Raw genomic sequence first — 22,217 nt, 5'->3', positions numbered from 1 at the left:
ACACGACATAGAATCACACAGAAATAACTATCTGGACCCTTTGTACACTCACATACGTGCGTACATGTGTACATGTACATATTCATGTACATACCTGTGTATAGCAATGTTTTGCATTCTGGTCCCACCCTATGGTACCATCATACCAGCATACCCACCATATCCACATCAGTCCTGTTGTACTGTGAGAAAGAGCCAGACCTATCCGATCCCACTCTCCTACTGTGCTGATCTCTGTAGCACTGCTCTCTCTCCTCTTTGGGCTGGCTGGGATGAACACAAGTCAGCAGGATACAGCCTGCAGGTGACCCTGTCACAGGTCATGACAGTGACCCAAGGGTGAACGTACAGAGCAACTGCAGATACAGAGCAGCCCTTTTTGAACTGGGACTTCCCTGTGAAAGGAAGGACACAGGGAAAACCACAAATTTTTAGACCCTTACTTTTATCGTAATTGATGTTTCCATCTTATTCTTCTGTTCCTCTAAGTTATGACATTGTGTCCAAAACGACATTATGATATTCCCTCAAAATGTCATGGCATGAATGAGTAATTTCTGCTGAGCGAATCCCCAAAGGGACAATTTGAACTCTCTCTGCTCCTGCTATTGAATCCCATTCAATTAAATGTGGAAATCCACAGTCAGTTAAATGTGGAAGAGGAAAGCTTCATGGGATCTTGCCTGAAAGGCAGCTGTTAGCAGTAGGAAAACATTGAAGTCAGCACTCTTTAGTGGTGTTTCTTTTGTAAGACATACATTAAAAGAGCTGAAATCTCTTGAGATGCTTCTGATAAGCACTGATATTAAATGCCATCATCCTATCATGCTTCTTTAAAGGTAAGCATTATTAATAGAGCACTGTGTCTTTTTCATTGTACTTCAGCTGTCTTAATTCTTTGGTTTCTTTTGCTGACTGCTGTGTTCAATGTACCTATTTTCTGAAATCAGAGTAGCTTTCTTCACTTTAAAAGAAACAACTCTTCCACTTAACATGTTAGATGGCTTTGCATACTTTAGTATCTATGCTTTAATAAAGAATTTGTTGGTGCTGCTGCTGTTATTATCATCATCATCATTGTCATCTTAGTCACCATAATCATCATCCTGAGACCTGATGGTGTCTGGTTTTGCTGCAAGTCCTTTACCCTAGAACTTTTCTGGAAGGCACCTGTATTTTGCTCTTCTGTGGCTGAAGCCTATACATCTTTTCTAGGCCCTGATTTATCAAGCTGGTGTGATCTCAGCTAGCCTCCACGAAGAACTTTAATATACACAATCCTCATTTTCAGACCATTAGCACACTAAATAGGACATTTTTTTTGTTTTCTTTTTCTTTGCTTACTCTAGATCTCTGCACCATCCACTACAGTTCTCTGCACTGCCCTCCAATCACTTCCACGTAAATCTTACAAGGAGCACGTAAAGGCTTGGTTGAGCACCTTTCTCAAGAAATTAAAATGCTATCAGTGGAAGTTATTGGTTCATTGTTCAGCATTTCCACATGCAGTCAATAATAGTTCATGTTTTCAAACAAAACTGCAAAATAATAACTGCTACTGTCTCATTTATAGTCGGCTGAAAATCAGTAGTGAATTACACTTCAACTGGAAAATGGAGATTATTGAAAGAACAGTATACTTGGTGGACCATCAGTGCTAGTTGCCAGCTTCTGTTTATCCATGAACGCTTCTAACTTGCATATATTCTGTTCCTATAAACTATTCTGTGAAGTCTCTGTATCAAGTAGATAGATGCCGTTATTATAATTTTGATAAATTATAATTTATCAAAAACTTTTGCTGAGAGGAACTCTCTTCAGACTTAGATTTCAGTTTTCCAAGGTTAGATTTCAGTTTTCCAAGGGTAGACCAAAGTGAGGGCCAGTGTTTCAGTTATGCAACTAAACCATCCATGATAGCAAATTAAACAGTGGTGCTTTACATCGATGGAGCATGCACTTCCTTTTGCCTGAGAGAATGTGTGTTGGGAAAGGTTGCCTTTACATTCAATTAAGGCAGAAATGTTTCATGCTTACAGGTGGGTATTTTCATCCATGTGGAGTATATACCAAGTTATTGAAATGTATGTGAAATACTACTGTGTAGTGAGAATGCAGTTCTGTTCAACCAAAGAAAAGAGTGCATGAAATTTTAGTATAGACGACTGGCTTTATCTTTAAGGAACATTAAAATGGACATCAAAAAATATAGTAATGTAGCGGGTTTAAAAAAAAAACTAGCAAGGAGAAGCACATGAATTTCTGTGACAACCAATTTCATAGCAAAAACTTTGCAAGAAAAAATTATGTATGTCCAATACTGATAAGACGTTGTGAGTGTACATTTTCAGATGTGGTTCTCTTAGTATTCCACCCATCCACGACAGCACTCCAAGAATAGTAAGCACAGTCACCAGCCTTCTCTCCATGAAAGAGGAATATATATAGGGCATGAAACAAAACTTCAGCATACAGAACTGCCACTGCAAAGTTAAGGACCTGACATTGAAAGGAATTTGTAAAATTCCCTTCCCTGGCTCAGCCTGCCACTGACAAGCCCTGTCCTGCTGCGTGCCATTTCCGTTTCCAGTGGGTTATATATTCACCGTGTCTTCTTTCAATACTGCTAGACCTTAATGCATGAGGTGGTCAGCAGTGAGTAAAAACGTATCTATTTAAGGCAGCCACTAACACCTACTAGTCTTAAATTCATTTGCTGTACATAGTGTATTTAAATTTTAGCAAAGGTGCTTTTTATCACTGAGCTTTGATTTCCCTGCCTGAGATGTTGGCAAAGGGCAGCAGAAATACGAGTCAGGCTCATAGTCGGTGACATGAAAGAGAGAAGAGCTGGGGCTCGGACCTGTTCCTGATGGCAGCATGTCCTGAGCAGCTGCAGTGTGTTTCAGCTGAGCTGTAGCTTGGCGGTATTCAGGGCTCCTTTCAACAGCACCAGTCTGAGAGAAGTAAGCAAAATATTAGCTCTGTGCATTGCTGTCTTTGCCCCTGAAATAACAATCCAGCTTTCTTTTTCCACGAGTTTTTCTCAAATCGTGTAAAGAATGGCCTTTAGTAAAAAGCATTTGCATGTATGTAGACAGAGTGATTTTGAGAAGGGTTTTCTTGGGTGTTTATTTTAGACATAGGCTTACTTATGACATTCTCATGTGACATTCCTGGAGGCTTGATATTTGTGATCTTCACATAGTAATAACGTTCACTGTGGTAGGTAAAACATAGCTATAATAATTATGCCTTACTGATGTTTGATGACAGGATGTTGTTTCTTTTTGTTTCCAAATAAAATCATGAGGAAAGAAAAGAAGAGCGGTACCCTGCTGCCAGGGAGGGAAGGAGTGCCTGGCATGACATGGGCTGGCTGTGGTAAAGAGGCCAGCTCATGGCTGCTGCTGCTGCTTTGCTGAGAATGGATTTGTGTGCTGAATGTGCTGTCAAGAGCCTGCCCAAAAAAACCTAGGAGTTCCCATTTCTGTGTCAGCATAAGGCCCTATATCTATAAAGCATACAATGTGCAGACAGATGTGGGGGTCAGTGACAGCATCATTCTTTTTATGGTCCTCATATGCATAGAGAAAGGCAGGTCAGAAAACAAATTACTTTTTATTTAATGGCTTCTTGATGTTGAGGGCTTATAGGATCACAGAAGGAAAAAGTGTTAAAATCCCATGCACTGAAACCATCACTTCTTTATGGTCTGCCCTTTCATACCAACCCCATTCAGAGATGTTACATACAAGTACATATATTCAGAGCCACTGCTCCCTTTGCCTCACACAAATGGCATTTCATTTTATTGAGATGTAGATAAATGTGCAGGGGGAGAGTATTCTGTTTTTTCAGTCCCGCCCTTAATACTATTAAATAATAGTGTAATTAAAGGCTCCAGCAATTTGCCATCTCTTTTCACATAGAATTACTTCAGATGTCTGGCATACACACTCACCCTGTTGTTCAAAGCCATTACAGTCCATACAGTCAATAATCTGCAAATTAAAAATTCAATAAGTAGACGCATTAAAAATTGCTTGGTTCCAATTTAGTCCATACTCCCGATTCAGTCTGCTTAGTGCTGGAAGGCAGTTTCTGAGAAGCAGGGGATGGTGCCATCGTTTCAGGATGCCTCAGCTTATGCCTAACCACGTCGGAGCTGCAGAACAAGGGCTCACTTCGGGCTGTAGGGAATCTATAGCTATTATATGAGTAGCAAACAGAATCAATGGACATACATGGCAATTTCTCTCCTACAACCAGGCTATCCAGGTAGCTTGGCATACTGGTAGGGTTGGTGCTGATCCATGCATAAATAAAAGGGGAAATGTATGTCTTACAGAGTTATCAACAGCCCTGCCAGGTGTGCCTAAAGCAGACTTCCCTGCTAAGGCTGCTCCAGGCCAGCCTCTGTCCATCTCGATCGGGAAGGGGTGTGGCTGAAAGTCTTCCATTCTGAGAATCACTCAGTGCAGATTATTGAAGGATTCTGATGTTAAGTCTTCACAGATTCTCGTTTGTTTGTTTGTTTGTTTGTTTGAATTCAGCCTGTTGTTACAGGTTTCAGGGTAGAGAGGTAGAAGGGTTGCAAACCGTCATGCTTAATGTTCTTGCTTCCAGTTGTTTTGCTGGTGTTTCAAGATCTAGTTTCTAGTAGGAGATTTTTGTATAAAACCCCAAACCATCAGTCTTGCAAATGTTGCTTTTCAGTGAGTAGTTCCCACTAGGGAGAGGCCACTGTAGTCCAAAATTTATGTGTTCAAGCATCTCTGAGCCTACCCTTGGTGGGAAAAAACTTCTTACGTTTGCAATGGTCGGGTTGTTAACGTTGAGGATAGTGAAGGTAGTTTTCCTTTCAAACAAAATACATCACTAGGTACTACCTAAAAAGCTTTAGCTACACTCTGGAGACTCCGTGTAGTGTGCAGTCTTTGGGAGAAGTTCAGTATGCACAGCTTACTTGGCCCATTTTAAAGGACATTTAAAGCTGGCAAAATGATTGCTCCTAAAAAAGCTCTGTTTGTGAATGGCCTTCTGTCTTCACTAGGGTTCCTGTTCTACCCATCAGAAGCGTTATTTTCCACAGCTTTATCTACCTCCACCTTTTTCCCTGATGTGAAAGGAGCTTCTTCACTGCAGCAATTGTCTCCTTTGAATCCCTGTCAGTCTTTGCCTTTTACGTGAGAGATGCCATCCGACTGCACAGCACGCTTGGGAAGATGTAAAGCCCCAGATGGCTTTGCCCAGCACAGGCTTCACTTGACAGCAAAGGTAAAAAAAAAAAAAACACCCACTACCAAAGCTACCAGATGACATTAGTTTTAATCATGAATGATCAGTGCAAAAATATTTTAGACCTTTACCCACACATGATATTAAGGGCAGTTTTATCTTGAATTCCGATTCATTAATGCAGTGTTGCACAGGTGCTTTATATGTCTCTTTTATCTCTGGTGAAACATTTACAGGGAGGTTTTTTTTTTTTCTCTCTTCATTGTGGCAAAAGGCAGAAAGACCATGAAACAGGAATTTCCTTCAGGTACCAGGATGTAAGGGCAAGGCAGTCACAAGTCCAGTGACAGAGGAGACTGTTGACCTTGTACTTGAAGGGGCACAGACCCCCGCCAGGTGCAGGAGCAGAGCCCTGTGTGCTTTACCTGTGTGCTCTGTTTCTGTCCCAGCTGTACAGGGTGATGAGGAAGTTTGGAGATGCCTGAAAAATAAATTGCATCAGTCTACTATGCATAATATGCCCTAAAGTGTGAGTAAAATTTTTATTCAGTGTTGAGGAAGGGATAGTAGTGGTGATAAATTTTCATTCTGGTAGGTTTGAGCCTGAGCAAACCTGATCTTTTGGAGGCTAAAAGGAGTTGGATCTGATAAGGATGTGCAACACTACCCAGTGGTCCTGGGTTCCTCTCCCAAGTGCATTTAGCCAAGCAGAACTTAGCCTGTTTATCCTGATAATTAGAATCTCGTTTTCTATTTAATATTTACTAATAACACCGTGCACTTACAGGGTCTTCCAACCAAGCACTTGACAAACCTTAATGGAATAAGCCTCATAGCACTCTGGGGAGAGAAGCGAATACCATTTTGTTTATCGTGCTGAAAGAGTAAGATGATGTAATTGTACCTCCCTGAGTTTATTTATTTCTTGTCTCCCATTATCTGTCTGATAAGAAACACTAACTAGCAAAGAAATCAATTGTTTTAGAAATCCTTCTGGTAGTTTAACTATAAGACTAGTAACCAATTTAGACAGAAGCATAATTAGTGTAAATATTTCCAGTAACTCCCTCTGATGAAAGCTATTGCATTTAGATATTCACATTTGGATATTCAATTGTAGGACATGCAGCTGAATAGTAAAGATGTTTTCTCTACAAAAACTATGTTGAGATTGAGTGGGGCACCAAGAGCGCATAAAGCAATGTTGTAGGGCCAGGTGAGAGGTGCTGCAGCAGATGGGAGCCGCCAAGACAGATCAAGTATTGGGTGGACGATGCAAAGGGTACCAAAATGTCATGCCATGATTCTGACTGGGAGAGTAAGGAGAGTGTAATGACAAGGTTGTATGTGCAGAGGCAATGGGGAAATCTCTATCAGGCACTGCCCATGCAACCAACTTTAGGAATAGTTGAAAGAATTGCTGAATAAAAAGCAGGAGGCAACTTGTATGGGTGATGTGTACTGCTCATGTGAGTTGCTTTTCTCCATTATCAGTACATACTGGGCTTTACAGGCTGGAATTACTTACCGTACCCTCAAAGTCTATCATCTGCCCAAGCAATTGCTGGAATTAACACTATGCTTTATGCAATTGAAAAAAAAACGTACTTGGTTTATATGAAGCTGGGACAGGATTTTATTAGTCCTAATTTGAAGGTAATGCACTAATGGCAGTATTTGTCAGATGGGTTTTTGCAGTGTGAAAGCTGGTAGGAACTGTGGAAAAAGAATCCAGGACAATGATTTGGGCTTGTTTTCACATTCCAGCCCAGAGTGCCTTCTGATACAGCACAGCAGCTGAAATGTATAAGGGAAACACATTTTACTTCTTCTGGCTCAGAACAGTAGCAGCAATTTGGCAAATGGGCCTGACATTCCAATCCTGCTGCATTTTAAATGACCAGGTGTCCACTCACTTGCCTGCCTTGTTCGTTGTCAAAAAGTGGAGCTTCTTGCTCGCTGTGGAGTTCATTCTCTGTGACCGCATGGCGTGTGATACCTCCCCTTCAGTCAACATGATGGCATTTACTTTTCCTCTCTGATAAGACAGTGGAGGAAGACTTCTTCATATTGCATATTTTCTTCCTGTCAGTCTGCCCAACAGATACTGCCAGTGTTGGGCCACGACCTACAGCAGTTTTGGGTTTTGGACACATCCCTGCAACAAACTGGTGAGGTATCTTCTCATTAGAGCTCCTGAGATTTCTTCATGACCCCTGTGTGTCAAGATGAAAATACCCATATGTTTGCATTTCAACAGAAATATCTGTTAACTTTTAAAACATATTTTTAAATATCCACATATGAATGAAAGTATTGCAATAAAACATCAGATAGAAAAATTTATTTTCTCCCTCCATTTCTTTCTTTCTTTTTCCTTTTTTCTTTTCTTTCTTTCTCTTTCTTTCTTTTTCTTTCTTTCTTTCTCTCTTTGGACTCTATCTACTTCAGATGAGAAAGCCTAACTAGCGTGCTGGACTATCTATTAATTATAGGGACTATCTGTAGACTGCTGCATTAAAGATCTAACTCTGAACTAGAAATGCATATATATATTCATATGATAGAAATACATCAGTACTTCTAAAAATGCCATTATAGAATTGAAACTAAATCACCATGATATTTTCGTTCATTCTTAATAGTATATCTGAAATATTTGTTGAGACTTCTTTAACTCTAGTAGGCATTAGTTCAGACCCTAAACAAGGCAACCTCAAGGATTTTTGCATTTTTTTTTCAGCCCTCTTTATATTATAATAATAATGCTACTAATACTTACAATAATTTTAAGAACAGGAATAGTAACATCTGTTAATCTACGCTTTAAAGTACTTCCCCATGACATTCAAAAAGTCTAAGTATAATTTAGTTTGATATTTTTATGCCATCGAAAAGTAATTTTTATTCAATTCTAAACACAATTCTAGTTGTATAAATCAGTTTTGTTTAATATACTATGCAGATAAGAAAATGTATTTCCATGGTCGTAAGGTGTAAAAAAATTAGCAGTTCTTAATAGAAACATAAATGTTATCTAGTCTTTTCAATACAATTAGCAAGTATCAGCAAAAAATCCTAGCCTTGGATTTGTTTCCCATTCTAGATAATTCATTACAAGCACTGCCTAATAAATTTAGCAGTTTGAAATTGATTTATGCTGAACCTTTGTGGTATTAACATTCTTGTTTTATAATTACGAGCGAAAGGAGCATAACCTTTTCCTAATATATGGAAAAGAGATATGCGGTGTTTCAGAAAAAATTGTATGTCATTGTTTTTACTTTTTTGTCTGTTGTTAGCCATGCTCTCGGTTCTTCAGCTAATGCTGATGCACAGTGACACATAGTGAAAGTAGCAAGACTGCAGCAAAACTATGTGCTTCTGTCTCATTGTTGGAAATACAACACATGGTCTTTTGGCACACTCTGTAATTACTGAAGGAGCCTACAGATCCCTGCAGGGTTCTGGGGTCTTTATTAATACAAAATTAACAAAATCCTTCGTACTCCCTGCTTTTAAATGTTGACACAGACAAATAAGGTCTGATTTTAAACTACTCTGAGCAGCACTGGTTACGTGTCTTTGTTTCTCAGAACTATTTTCAAAATGATAATTCTCATTATGAAATATGAAGTACATTAAGATAGAAGCGACTTATATTTCATTCTACCCATGAAAGGTACGAAGTACATGCTGTTGTTCTGGATTGGTCCTGATGCTGAAGTAGCCTCAAATCAAAGATTTATTTTTTTTCCTCCTCTGGATTGGTGGTATCCCTTACACTTTAAATTCCCATTAATATAGTTAAAGGAGTTGACACTTAAATCCCCAAACAACCTATGTGCAGCTGCGCTGTCTATTTAAAGGGCAGCTCTTCTGCCTGGCCCCATCCAACCTGTGGTCTGCTGAGGTCTGGGCAAGTGGAGCTGTGTCATGGAGCTGCTATGTGGGATCAGGAAACAAAAGCTGTTCAGGAAATGGTATAGAGTTGTTATTCTGTCTTAAGAAAAAAAGAATTTAAAAAATTTTTTTTAATACTCCTATGTCCTGAAAACTAGACCATGAGCAAGGTTTTCCTCTTAACAGCAGATGAGCTTTTTTTTGTTTTTTTTCTTGGCAATGTACCACCTCTACATCCCAAAATTTTTGAAAAACATCCAGTACCAAACAACTGAGGAGCTTCATAAGAAGAATGTTTTTTGTCTGCATAAAATGTAAGCTGAAAAAAAGAGATTTCTGATCAATAATTCTATTTCTACAAAACGATAACTTTCTATGAATCCATTTTTAATAGGCTGTAAGAAACCCCCCACCCTGGTTCTCTAAGAGGCACCCATCTCGGCACTGGAAAGCAGCTACTGCTTGCAACTGATGTTAAAAAAGATCTTACCTTATTTCACCTGGGTGCTGTGTGAGGTCCTGAAAATACCTACAGGTGCCTTATCCTCCTTTCTCAGATTTCCTCTGCAGTTTGGGAACCCCTGCAGAGATAAATTTTGTGCCATGCATAAGGGCAGAAATCCAGAAGAGCATTTAATTCAAGTGTGTGAATAATCTTATTGAAGTAATTTGAAGTAATCATATGCTCAAAGTTAAGTGTGTGCTTAAAAGCTTTGCTAGGCTGGGGCATGGCCTGCGCCCCTTCCCCAAACACCACACAAAATCAGATCTGTGGCCAGATATCTACCACATCAAGTGGGATTGCCTTCTGAACTTCAATCTGGTCAACTGTTTTATACTGTAGCTGCTTGTATTTCACGCCACGTGAAATACTCCAAAATATTGCAGAGAAGGTTCTCAAGAGGTTAAAAAATATAAAATGTGAAAGATGTAGTAAGTGAAGATTGCAAATATGACACAATTGATAAAAGAGTAATTAAAGGAATTATTAATGCTAAAACCAAATATGTTTTGTGTTATACAAGCATATGCCTGGGACTTGCCTGTTAACAAAACTGCAATACACAGAAACAGTGAAAAATCCCTGTACACTAAAAAACTGTTAGAGTGCAAAAATTAAACCTGCCTTTTTTTTGCTTTGTCCATGTTCAGTATAGTCGGTTTGTTCTAAAGAGCACCCCTTTTCTGTTTTAGTGTCCTATGTTCTTTGGTTTTGCTTTTGATTGTGATTTTTGAGAAAGTAAATGTCCTGGATAGTGTGACAGAAGATATTATCACACAGGTAATATACATTACATTTAGAAGCTGATAAAATGGATTTGTATTTCCTTTGCTCTGCTGCAGTGTTGATAATGTTTCAGAAAATGTAATATAAAGGGACTTTCTATCTTTTTATAATTTTAGCTATTTAAGACCACTATCAAAACCTGGTTTTGAATGAATGTATATGAGTCAGGAACATGCATGATATTAATAACTCTCTGTTCCCTGTACTGCAAGAGAAATAGGCTGTGTTATACCACAGTTTGTGAACTATACTTTACATGTTTGAAATGCTATTATTTGCCCAGTTAATTCAGTTTTAACTGTCCATTCAATTTCAAAATATAAGTGAGTTCTGTTTACCCAATTTCTTACTGGGTGGATGTTGTGGTATATGCAGAGTATATTTATGGTTTAAAAGAATGATTGTTCAGCAAACTTACTGCATAATAATCCTTACTTCATTGTTATACTGTAAGTGGCTAAAGCCAAGTGTACATGAATATATAATGTGTTCCTCCAGTTTTGTAGCACAGAAATACATTATAGTGGTGAGCGACTAAGACATTTATTCCAAAGGAAATGCAGAGAGTGATTTAGAAATGCCAATAACAATAATGCAATTACAGTTGCAAAACATCTTAGTTGACCAAACAAATCTTTTCTAAATGCACCTAGAATATTTCTTTAGCACATTTAATTAAGTATATATTCAGCATATTTAGTTTAGGACCCAATTAAGCACCAGAAGTATAGTGGTATAAAATACAGCCCTTGCCTTCCAGGCACTCCGGCTTAAATTCAGCAACAGTTGCATTTGGAGCTATAATACTGCTGCAAAGATGGGAAAGACAATACAAGCACAAGAGGCCATATTGCAAAGTGGCAGTGGTATCTACAGTAATTATAGCAATCATTCAGATGTTCTAGCAGTCAATAGAGCTGAACTTTAGACAGGTTGCAGCTCTTAATTTATTAATGCAATATTTTTTCTTTATGAATTTCTCAAGTCACTCTTTTCCTTGCACATGTGCAATTAGTTGCGTTAGAGTCTCTACAAGTTTTTAGGAATGGATCCTAGTGCAGTATTTACAACCATCTCTGCGTCTCTGGTTTGTATATCAGTGTGTCAACATGTCTCAGAGGCAAAGAGCAGAACACATACAGGAAAAGTGACAGTGACATGAAGTTACATTTCTCCAAACAGTAAATCATGATGCTGAAGAAGCGGAGGACTTTGACAATAAGGTCTAAACAGAAGGACGTTTTGACCTACAGTATAACACCAGATTAATGACTCAGTGATACTAACTGGCCCTATTTCCAGTGGCCGATAAAAAGCTGCTGTTGATGTTTGTCCAGATCCTATCCTGTGCAGTCTGGGAGCCAGGCAGGATGAGGCAGGGAGCAGTGCTCGACACGCGTGCCAGCAGCGACTGTCACTTGGGAGGACAAGGGGCACCATCCAGGTTCCCTTACAGCAGGGGTCCCATGCTCACAGGCATTGCCAGCTACCAGGCAATGTTCGTATGTGCCTGCCGGTACTTTCCAAGGCATTTGCACATATGCCAGGAAATCGCTTGTCTTCTCCTATAAAGAAAAGCAGCACTGCATGTGCCTGGCTGCATGTTTCTGTCTGGCTGCCCTCGCTCACGGTCCAGTAGAGCGGCTCCTCAAGCTCGGGGATTTTCACAGCTTCATCTTCCCCTTGCATTGTTGTGAGTAGTAAAGCTATCAGTTTTCTCATGCTGTCCTTGATGTGGCGTAAAGCTTTATCTCGGGGTTAGAGGAGCAAGGTGCCTTTGTGGTGGGTGGTACCTGTGGAACTAAGTCCCTTCTAGATCTGATGGGAGGGCTATCGCTTGAGTTCAGGAGCAGGTGCCAACACTGGGCATGGTGTAACTAATGGCAGAGGCTCTGCCATAGAAGCAGAATCTGCAGTGATATCTTTTGTGACTACCATAATTTGTATGTGTTTTCAGGGTGGGCATATGGTTCACCTTTCTGAGATTTTTTTTCATTGTTGACTGATGATCCCTGTTACAGCAGCATGTCCTTAAACTCCAGTGTGTACCTGAGGTTAAGGTTAGGCAAACAATGGAAAAATGCTAAAAGGAAAAACCTCTGAATGTCTTGTAAAGGATTTCTTGCCCTTGAAAAATTGATAGGCTGTCATTTAACCTTGTGGCACCTCTTCAAGCTGTCAATCAGATGCTGAACATTTGAGACTTGTGAAGTATGATACGGAGTAACAAAATGGTATCTGCTTATTCAAAATTGTGAGTATTGAATTAATCTCTTGAAGTATGTTGATAACAGATGGAATAAAAGATCATATGGCACAGCTCACATAGGGTAAAGTTAACCCCAGTGTCCTGCTCAGTGTCCCTTGTCTCGTTTAATGCCACTGCTAATTAACTGGCATGAGTGTTTGCAGCCGTATGTGGGATGTTGCTGAAAGCCTGCTGACTTTTGACATACCTTGACACAATTGCTACATATACAGTACTGCCTGGTTTGGTTTACTTTAGTTTTGTGCTGGGGACCCTTAGCAACAGGCTCTTAAATGTACTTGTGGGTCACTGCATGTGCTTGCAAGTGGGGGCAGTTCAGTTGCCTCATCAGAAAGCTGGTGAGGTGCTTTGCTTTTCGGTCTCTGTATCTGCTTCTCTGGCAGCAGCAGAACCGGTCAGATCAGGCTGAAGAAAATAATGCTACTAATGCAAAGATGCTGGTCTTCTCCCCAAGTTTTCCTTCACATTTTGCATTTCATGTAGGTGTTTATCAGGGTTTGAAATAGGAACTGTGGCACAGGGCCCCTCCCTTGTTATAAACAGGAGGATGGTATTTCATGGTAGCACAGCTGTGGTTTAAGTTCAGTAGGTTCCATAGTAAACTTTTTCCTCCAAAGCTACATTTAGGTTCAGGGTAAAATTATTTTTTTTTCTGGCTAAACAAAGGAAAATCTTTCTGTCTTTGTTTGTCTAAGTACTTACATTTTAATATATCTGTCTTTGAGTCAGTAAGTGCCAAGTATATTTATGAGTCTGTGTATCCAAGGATAACTGGAACATCCTATAGATTCTCTCCCATATCTCTTCTGTTTATGTTATTTCTATGGCATATTAAATGATGTGACCCCATCAAAAATACTATGTACAACAGGTCATCTGTGTGCACAGATGATAAATTCAGTTCAGAATGAGTACCAAGAAGATCAGAGGAATGGAGAGCCTGTCTTGTGAGGGAGACTTAAAGAGCTTGGCTTGGATAGCCTAGCAAAACAAAGGCAGAAAGAGGATCCGATTGCTTACCATAAATACTTTAGAGGGATAAACACCGAGGAGGGAAAGGACTGTTCCAGCTACAAAACAATGTTTTCACAAGAATAAATGGATATAAACTAGCTACGAGTAAAGGCAGGTTGAAAATTGGAGAAAGATCAGACCATGAACAGAGTGAAGTTTTGGAAGAGCCTGCTTCTGAGGGTAGCAGGGGACTTTCCTTATGGGAGCTGGTGATTGCTTTCCAAGAGGAACTGCACCACATTGTAGCCTGCGACACCAGGGGCCTGGATTTGACATCAGATCATTCTCGTTCCTGAGTCCCTGTATCCCTATTTAATGCAAAGTTTGTCTTGTACAGATATGCTGGCAGGGCTCTTTCCCCCCTCATCTATCTAAGAGGGGTACATACGAGGCTGTGGCTTGCTTTTCTCTGTGAGCATCATGCTGGTGAGATTAGAATCAGGACTTAAAAGAAGATACAAGAATAAGTAATGCTGTGATCTTTCAGAGGACGTTTTATTTTCATCTCTATTTCTTTTCTCAAATGTGTGTGATGCATAGAGATTTTGGTCCTTTGTATGCCAGTGTTACTGTTTTGTCAGCTTTTTGGCATGCAGGATTAGGAAAGGAATTGTCCTGGTGTTAAACAGTAGACCCAGGGACTGGGAAATACTCCTGCTCTCTACGTGTAGCAGTAGAAGGCTATTCTTCAACCTGAAGGGGCTATAGAAGGTAACACATTATGTTGGCAATTGTTGCAGTGAACGCTGCATCGTCTGGCAAGAGGCTCAGCTTGATGTGGGCAAAAAGTGAATTTCTCCTTTGTGCCTACATCCTTAGCTCCCTTGTGATGAAAATAGAAGCTGCTTTAATCTTCCTGAGGCTGACGGAAAGATATCTTGCAGACTGCAAGTCAGCAGTTGCCCACACAATTGTTTGGCAAAATCTATTTTTAAAAGTCCATAAATTCCCCAACCAGACAAACGGGGATCTAATGAAAAAATATCGTCACTAATGTACTACCCTTTTAAAGAAAGACAATACTCTCCCCTCTCCTCCTTTTCTTTTGTGAAAAACCTGCCTATTTTAAAATGTGAATGCCAAGTGCCTCTGAAGAGTGCATCAGGCCAGGTGCTGCCCCTCCACTCTTGCTTCGTTGGTGATTTGCAGACCCCGTTGATGGCCATGGGCTTGAGATGCTCCCTCCTGCCGTGAAGGTTTGCGGGAGCAGGATGGCAGGGGACTGCCAGCACCGAGATCCCTGCAGCGACACCTTGGCAGATCGCATGCGAGCAGCCTTCTTGGGCGTGCGTCAGCAGGGCTGGAAATACCAACTAGGAAATCAGGTTAAGCCTCTTCGCGGTTGTTGTTCCCCTGCGCATACCCTCCTTTCCTGCTCACTGGAGTGCGCTACGTGGGTAGCTTTTGCTGACTGTGGAGTCTGCCTCACAATTTTTTTCACTTATTAAAGTTGCAGACTCAGAATGAGTTAAAATTGCCTGTCCCTGCCACCATTCAAAAACCTGGAAGATGTAAGAATATACTGTTCACATAAGTCACCTCCAGTAAACACCCTTTGAAAACATAGCCCTGGGCTTTGATCTACAGGCTTGTGTTATTTTTCCTATATTTTAAATCATTTGCAGGCTGACCTGATGGTCTTTTATGCAGAAAATTGTACAGACTACCTGAAGTGAATCTGTAGTGCAGAGTTTATTTAACTCTCTACCTTTACATGTAAGAATTTCATATATGAAAGGGTTATTTGTGCATGAATGAGCTTGCACTTCAAACTTAGGCTGTTTATGTAAATAGCCAAATCTTACTGTACTTCTTCAGTGTGAAGTCTCCTTTTTGAATGAACAACTCCCCCCCCAAAAAAAAACCCCAAACAAACAAAAAAACCAAACCAAAACAAAAAAACCCAAACCACAACAAAAAACCTAAAACCAACAACCTGGAATGAGAAGTGATTATGATAGAATTATGGTTTTCAACGTGTATTATTATATGTGCCTACATTTAGATTCCCAAAGGGACCAATTTACTAATATTAAGTATTCTTGCAGTAAATGGGATGCGGTAAAGAGAGACCTGCATATATTTTATTTTTTTTAAAACTTAAGAGTTGAATTTCAAATGAATAACAGTAGCACTGGAGTTCCAAACAGTGGGACTTTTTCTAACCCTCTTATTAATTAGGAATTATCATAAGGCAAAATATCTGCATTAATTTGCCAAAGGGAGAATAAAGATTGGTGTATTGCAGTACTCACAAACTTGTTCTCATGGTGCTGCAATGCACAAAACTTCTAATAAATTGGGGAAAATTATGAATTTGACAACAGGCAATTAATGCTAATCTTTCCCTTTGCAGGGGTATGTTTTATGCTGGTGGTATAAGAGCAGAGTTATTAGCTCTTCTACTTTGCCTTAATTCATACTACATGAAGCATCCTGCAGTATGTTGTAGTAGTCTGTAAAATGTCTCCTCAATACAATGCTTGTGGCACACAAACACCAAATAGATGGATTTGGGGATGACCCTGTAGATAGCAGACAGTAAGACTGCTTCCTTACTTTTGCTGTTGCCTTTGTAAACTTGTCTTGAGCAATGAGAAGATGCTGTCAGAATAGGTTGCATTGTATTCTTGAGCAGCTCTTTGTTGTGAGCCTGAAATTTGGATGGATGTGATTCATTTTCTGAGTAAAAGAGCTAAACACTTGCTGAAGCGAATGGCAGTTTTTTATAAAGCTAATTATTCAAATTTTTCTTCATATATAATTAAAATCATGTTAAACTATTGCAGAAAAAGAAGCCCTATAATTTCTTGTGGTTATAATGGTGTCTGGTTAGCAAACTCTTGTTCTTCTGAATACCCCATGCATGTAATAGAGCATGGGACACAGAGTTATTTGTGAAATTCTCTCGATGCAGAGCTGACACATAACATAAAAATAAATAGCTTAATGTGTTTGTGTGCATTGTGAGTGAGGATTAATTTTTTTAAGTCCCTATTGTTTCTATTTTTAATTTCTGAGCTGTTTCATATTGGAATAGGCCCAGGCACAATGGGACACTGCAATAATATTTAGGCACTGAGTATTTGCAGCTTTGGTTTGATTTCTATTGCCATTTTAATTGGTAGAATTAATTGGTAGAATTAATTGGTACCTATGCACACATAAGTATCAGATTTTGGTTTTGATTCCTTCCTTCCTCCCTCCCTCCCTCCCTTCTTCCCTTCCTTCTTCCTCCCTTTCTCCCTCCCTTCTTCCTTCCACCCTTTGTCTATCTCTCCATCTCTTCCCCCCACTGCAGAGTATTTAGTAAACAAATACTATTTTTTTCTTTGTGTATATATAGATACAAGGTGTAAAGACACAAAACTCCATGTGAGTTCACACATCAGTGCTGAGTGACAAAATCCAGTGCTTCCTGACCTGAGATACAGGATTACCAGGAGACAATAGCCACATTGTTTGGAGCAGAGGTTAAGGAGCTGGTTTAGCATTATTGTCAAGCTCTATACTGAAATTAATTTCAAAATTAATTATGTTTGCTCCTACTATTCCTTCTCTTACTTGTCAATCTAGCTGCATCTTTTGTGTATGTTTTTAGATATATATATAAATTTATTTATGTGTTTTTTCTTCTCCTGTCCCATCAAACATCTCCACTAAAAGCCAACTCCTGCTTCACTAAATAGAAGTGTCAATATGCCAAAGGTCAATATTTTTGTATTGCTTTCATCTCTGGTTTTAGTAGCAGAAACAATAGGTATCCACATTTGTTTGTTTACCTTTATAGGCCACTGTAAAGCAGTGGCCTCCTGTATGTCTGACATGAAATGATTTGAAGTTTGTGTTACTTCCATCACCCAGTGGTCACTAGACCATCCAGTGGGCACAGCAAATCGTGCTTTTGGTCTAGCCCAAATAGCTGAGCTGGACCCAGGGGATCTTGTCACGAACAGTGGGAAGAGGAAATTGCCTGTAGCAGGTTAGAGATTTCAGATGATGTTGCTTGGTTTCTGGAGCGCTTGCAGGTTTATGAGTATATACAAGCAAATATAAAAGTTTTCATGTGCCTACACGTACATCCAAATGCCCCATGGCACATATGGGTAATTTCTGCTGTGTTCAAGACACCAGGGTATATCCACAGTTCTCAGCTTTCATTCTGTTGGATTCTGATGTGCCAAGTCCAGTGGAAAGCTCCATATAGTACTGTGCCGATTCTACTGGAACAATGGGGAGGCAGAAGTGGTCTTCAGAAAACAACCTTCTGTAAGCCCAAGTAGTCCCTTAGACCACAAGCTTCTCAGAGGAATATTCTGGACGTGAGCTTTTCAGTGAGGGAATAGGAAGGTTTTAAAGGTGTAAGAGGCAGACACAGCCCATTAGGTCTCCCTAGATGAGTAGCTCTCTGCACAGTACACTGAAGTGGCTGAGGAATGAGAGTGGAGATTTCTGTAGCAAATCAGAGAGTTTCTCTGCCAGCAGCTAAATCCCATATGGGAGCATCAGCTGCACTTCCAGACAGGAGTGGAGTCCTGTGGCTGCTGGAGACATAGTGTTAGTTCCAGCCTTAAGATTGCTGCAACTCCCCACAGGGCTTTCCAACCAAGAATAAATCTGTTATTCCCTGACACAAACTGCTGAAGCTGGGTCTTCCCCATCTGCACAGTGCCCCTTTTTCCCCTGAACAGAAATAAGGCAACTCTTGCCTTCCAGAGCTCCTACGGTTCAGGCAGGAACTGATATTTTCCACTGGGTTAGGTTCTGTGAACTTCGCCTGTTCTTTTTACTGTATTTTGCTCTCCAGAACCACTGAGGAAATGGGGGACATTCTTTTCACCTGGATACTGCATATATATAGTAGGGTCCGGGGCTGCTTGTTGAGTTTTCACCTGCAATGTTACTTTGCATTTGTTAGCAGTCTGATTTGTGCTGCATCTTAAAAGTCACTGCAGTGCTCACTGTGAAGGTGCCCCATAGACGTTGATACTGCAATTTTTAAGGAGCAAAGATCATTACATTTTAAAATGTTCATTTAGGATTCTGATTTAAAGCCAGAAGGAAAACCTAAAAGATTCTAAGTTAAAGCAGGAATAGTTCCATGCTAGAATAGCTGCAAATAGTAAATTATACACTTAGTTACATTTGATTGAGGGAGTTTATTGCTCATGTGAGCAAAGTGTCTAGCCCTGGGCATTGTGCAGGTAGTTACTGCAAGCATACCACCTGCAGCCATGCCAGAATACCCAAACCCCCTGATACCACAATGTTCGCTGTCCTGAATAGGAATTGGAGGTCATGCCAGATTGCATTGCAGTGCAGTGAAGTGGACTAGAAAGAGGCCACCCACCTCATTTGCACTTGTGCCTTACAGTAATAGGTGCTTGAATGTCAGTGGGTGGTGATAAAAGGCTCATTTACTCACCCCCAATGCTGTGCGCACCCCTTTCTGCACGTGTGGTGCAGATAAAGTCTGGGAGATTGCCCACTGTACTGAGGCCTCCATGTTATTTTTACATCTTTTTTTTCATATTATTTAATCTTATATGCTCCAGTTGAGCTACATTAATGGATTAGAATACAGCGTGATCTTAGGAGAATTCCACTACAATGGATAGATAGTTTGGATGGACGGACAGACAGATGCAAGTTTAAAGCACAAGAGGATTTGCATATTTAGTTCTGCTTTACAGCCTCCTTTAGAGAGTAGGATTAATGATCTGCTAAATTATCACAGTTGAGAGTCTTCAGCATTAGGGTGAATGCATATCCTGCTAGAGCTAGTTTTACAACTTTTCCAGAGACATTTACAAATCTTACTGGGGGCAAGGAAGGGAGGGGAGCGGGGGATATCTAGTTGTTGACAAAGCAGCTGGTGACTAAAGGAAAAAAGAGAAAAATCAGAAAATCGTCCCTTTTCTGGCAGGTCTAAGAGCCTTTCCATCACCCACTGCATGCATTTAGAGCAAGAGTAGGAAAAGTGTTCTCCAAGGACTGTTTGCTTTTTGAGTACTCGAGATGCTATGTTAAGCACTTAACTGCAAGTCAGCTTAGAGAAATGTCTTCCAAAAACATTTATTTGAAAAGGGAAAAAAACCTCATAAAGGCAAGTGAACTTTAGATGCCTAGCACACCTTTTGGTCTCTGACTTTAAAGATTTTAAAACTGTGGTTGAGTAAGGTGTGCTGCAGAGGATCTGGGGCAAATGCCACTACTGACTTAGCCAGCACCAGCCTCATAAAGTTCCCTTTGATCTAGCCATTAAAGGAAAGAACATTACTTGGTACATTTCTTGGTTACACATATTGCATTCTTTGGTCTCATTAAATAATAATGAATAATAAATGGCATAGTTTGGAACAAAATTCTGCACAGCTCAGTAAGAGAAGAGGACTAACATACCTTCCGCCTCTCATAGATGGAGATGTGAGTGCATCCCAGAGCCCTGCTTAGGGTTAGAGGACTCAAAAAAGCAGGGAGCCATTTCCAGCCATTTCACTGTTGTGTAACACCAGTTCTGACGTGTTAGCAGAAGAGAAAACACACTCAGGCTTCAGTTAGGTAGAAAAAAGGGTGCTAGCTTCTGAGATGACACTAACAGACTCCCCACCATATCCTAGAGGTGATTCTTCACAAGAACAATGCAGGAACTGAGGCCACCTAATTTTAGGAAACAAATTCATGTTCCTAGATTTGTCCAATTTAATTTAAGGACTTGAGAGCATGGTTGATTTTGGTTCTCTGTGCAGTGAGGAGAACAACACAGATACGTCCATAAAGTGATTCAGGTTTTAACTGAGCCAAGAGGTGCCAGTTTATGTCCACTGACCGTAGGCAACCTAGCCTCTCTGTATAAATAAGTCTTAACGTGAGCGCCCCTTTCTTCTCTTCCTTAAATCCAATACCCAGGACAGCAGGTATTTAGATAACACTCAAGAGACCTATGAGTGCTAGGGAAGGAATGTACTTCTGTTGTGCAGGTTTTCTCTCTTTGCTGAAGGTGTCTTGCTGAGTGAGAGACTGATCATCATTCTTGGCAAACCAGGGCCTGATCCAGCCACCACTATACATTGTCTTCAGGATAAGGTCTGTGTGAGCATCATTTGCAGCTGGCCCGTGCTGACTGTTGGCAGATGGGTACAAACACTTGCCCTTTTTTCCCTTTTTTTGGAATGCCCTGGCTTCACCAAGCTTGTTTGATACCATCCTTTTTGGCTTAGTGGGGACTCATACGGGAATATGTCAGGAGGCCATTGGCATTTTAATGTAACAGAGATGAACACTTGCTGAACACTTAGCAGTAAGATTCAAAATCCAGATCTCCTTAAGGAGGATCCGTATCTGCCTCCTCAGGGGGCAAAATTTACTGGTTTAGGAGGTACAGATGGAGTGTGCTGCAGTTTCTAAGGGAAGAGAGAATTCAGGGAAATAAAGTAAAATACATTTTGGCACTGTTTTTCCATTTTCTTTTAACCTCTCTTGGATGCTATGTTTCCCCTTTTTCTTGCTTTTTTTTTTTTTTTTTTTTTTTTGCTTTTGTTTCATTCTTTTTACTTTTTTTCCCTTGAATTCCCTTCCTTCACACAGCAGTTTCTTTCTATATTTCCTTTTCCTCCCTTTGTGCTCTTCCCAAGCTGATCCTCTGCACTAGCCTGCTCAGCTCTTCTCATTTCTGGGCAGTCCAGCTGTCCCCCGTGCCTTCTCCAGAGAGCTGCTCCGAACAGTGGGGCCAGGCTGGCAGCTGCTGGAGCTCTGCAGTGCTACTGAGGTGCACCCTAGTAGAGCCTGAGAGTGGAGCCGTAGGACACGAGCAGTCTTGTGCCACTGGAGCACTGGCAGGATAACATGATACTTGTCAGGAAAGATGTCTTCACACCTCTTGTAACTCCACAACAGATTTCCCTTCACCTTTTCTATAAACGGGGTATTTGTACCACTTCCGTGGTTTGCTCAGCACCAGCTCATAGCCTCCTGCTGGATTGGGCTTGCTGTTATTAATTATTTGTATTTATTTAGCCTTCTGGAACACCAAGGCACGATTGTGCAGGAAACTTTACACCCGCAAACAAAGAAGGCATCTGTCTAGCCTAAAAAAGAAAACAGCAGACAGCTATTTGGGGAGATCACATTAACTCCCCCTGGGCTGATGTGGCTGCTGAGTAGGAGCTGTGGTGCATAAGGTACGGAGGAAGTTGTTTCCTTTCTCTGGGTCTGGCCGTGGGCACCTTGTGAGTGCTGGATCTCTTGCATTTTCTTGCATTTTCATTGTTTTTGATGTCTTTCAAGGCATGCAACAACTAGTTTTGGCCTTGTTTTTTAAACCTTGATTTCTTGCACCGATTTCTCTGTTTCTAATATTTCTAATATATATATTTATATATAAATATTTCTAATATTTCCTTTCCCTCTTTGCCCACTTTTTCTCTCCCTGCTGCAGATCCTCATAGCCTTGCTGCTTTTCCTTGTGGCACCTCCTCCCCTTCAAGTACCACTCCCCTGCCC

General features: G+C 40.4%; 1 protein-coding gene and 2 long non-coding RNA genes across 4 annotated transcripts in view; 2 read left to right on the top strand and 1 right to left on the bottom strand.

Annotated features, from left to right (window-relative positions):
* Positions 1-22,217, top strand: part of PPARGC1A (PPARG coactivator 1 alpha) — a 368,813-nt gene that overhangs the window by 252,340 nt on the left and 94,256 nt on the right. The window lies entirely within an intron of this gene.
* The window catches only part of LOC113946824, a 19,576-nt gene continuing 6,732 nt past the window's right edge, over positions 9,374-22,217 (top strand). Inside the window, exon 1 of the long non-coding RNA XR_003527570.1 lies at positions 9,374-9,458. This is a non-coding gene — a long non-coding RNA (uncharacterized LOC113946824). The remainder of the gene's footprint in view (positions 9,459-22,217) is intronic.
* Positions 9,682-22,217, bottom strand: part of LOC113946823 — a 29,061-nt gene continuing 16,525 nt past the window's right edge. Inside the window, exon 3 of the long non-coding RNA XR_003527569.1 lies at positions 9,682-9,725. This is a non-coding gene — a long non-coding RNA (uncharacterized LOC113946823). The remainder of the gene's footprint in view (positions 9,726-22,217) is intronic.

The sequence above is a fragment of the Corapipo altera genome, unplaced genomic scaffold (genome assembly GCF_003945725.1).
Source record: "Corapipo altera isolate COAL_440 unplaced genomic scaffold, ASM394572v1 22, whole genome shotgun sequence".
Taxonomy (NCBI): Eukaryota; Metazoa; Chordata; class Aves; order Passeriformes; family Pipridae; genus Corapipo; species Corapipo altera.
This window is presented reverse-complemented; position numbering and strand designations above follow the sequence as displayed.